This window comes from Schistocerca gregaria, chromosome 6 (assembly GCF_023897955.1).
Source record: "Schistocerca gregaria isolate iqSchGreg1 chromosome 6, iqSchGreg1.2, whole genome shotgun sequence".
NCBI classification, from domain to species: domain Eukaryota; kingdom Metazoa; phylum Arthropoda; class Insecta; order Orthoptera; family Acrididae; genus Schistocerca; species Schistocerca gregaria.
In genome coordinates, this window is record NC_064925.1 from 331,475,703 (window position 1) to 331,477,466 (window position 1,764).

A 1,764-nucleotide genomic window follows, 5' to 3' on the forward strand; every position below is an offset into this window, starting at 1 on the left:
TCAGCAGTGTGGCATCCGTACCAGATACGGTTGATAGAAGAGATAGAGAAGATCCAACAGAGAGCAGCGCGCTTCGTTACAGGATAATTTAGTAATCGCTGAAAGCGTTACGGAGATGATAGATAAACTCCAGTGGAAGACTCTGCAGGAGAGACGCTCAGTAGCTCGCTACGAGCTTTTGTTGATGTTTCGAGAACATACCTTCACCGTAGAGTCAAGCAGTATATTGCTCCATCCTACGTATATCTGGCGAAGAAACCATGGGGATAAAATCAGAGAGATTAGAGTCCACACAGAAGCATACCGACAATGCTTCTTTCCACGAACAATACGAGACTGGAATAGAAGGGAGAACCGATAAAGGTACTCACGGTACCCACCGCCACACACCGTCAGGTGGCTTGCGGAGTATGGATGTAGATGTAGATGGGTTCCTCGATTTCTCACACTTGACCAAAAACGGAATCGTGTAAAGTGTTTCAAAGATGGTTTGCAGCTGTTCGGGAAGAATCCGCAGGACTATAATCGTCGTTTCGTCACTGTGGATTAAACATGGATACAATACTATACACCTGCGACCAAACAACAATCTAAACAATGGGTTACCAAGGCAGAACCTGCACCAGAAAAGGCGAAGACCATTCATTTCGGCCAGCCAGAGTGGCGGAGCGGTTCTAGGCGTTACAGTCTGGCACCGCCCGACCGCTGCGGTCGCAGGTTCGAATCCTGCCTCGGGCATAGATATGTGTGATGTCCTTACGTTACTTAGGATTAAATAGTTCTAAGTTCTAGGGAACTGATGGCCTCAGAAGTTGAGTGCCATAGTGCTCAGAGCCATTTTAACCATTCCTTCCGCCGAAAAGGTTATGGCGACTGTCTTTTGGGATTCGCATCGCCGGCCGGTGTGGCCGTGCGGTTGTAGGCGCTGCAGTTTGGAACCGTGTGACCGCTACAGTCGCAGGTTCGAATCCTGCCTCGGGCATGGATGTGTGTGATGTCCTTTGGTTAGTTAGGTTTAAGTAGCTCTACATCTACATCTACATCTACATGACTACTCTGCAATTCACATTTAAGTGCTTGGCAGAGGGTTCATCGAACCACAATCATACTATCTCTCTACTATTCCACTCCCGAACAGCGAGCGGGAAAAACGAACACCTAAACCTTTCTGTTCGAGCTCTGATTTCTCTTATTTTATTTTGATGATCATTCCTACCTATGTAGGTTGGGCTCAACAAAATATTTTCGCATTCGGAAGAGAAAGTTGGTGACTGAAATTTCGTAAAAAGGTCTCGCCGCGACGAAAAACGTCTATGCTGTAATGACTTCCATCCCAACTCGTGTATCATATCTGCCACACTCTCTCCCCTATAACGCGATAATACAAAACGAGCTGCCCTTTTTTGCACCCTTTCGATGTCCTCCGTCAATCCCACCTGGTAAGGATCCCACACCGCGCAGCAATATTCTAACAGAGGACGAACGAGTGTAGTGTAAGCTGTCTCTTTAGTGGACTTGTTGCATCTTCTAAGTGTCCTGCCAATGAAACGCAACCTTTGGCTCGCCTTCCCGACAATATTATCTATGTGGTCCTCCCAACTGAAGTTGTTCGTAATTTTAACACCCAGGTACTTAGTTGAATTGACAGCCTTGAGAATTGTACTATTTATCGAGTAATCGAATTCCAACGGATTTCTTTTGGAACTCATGTGGATCATCTCACACTTTTCGTTATTTAGCGTCAACTGCCACCTGACACACCAT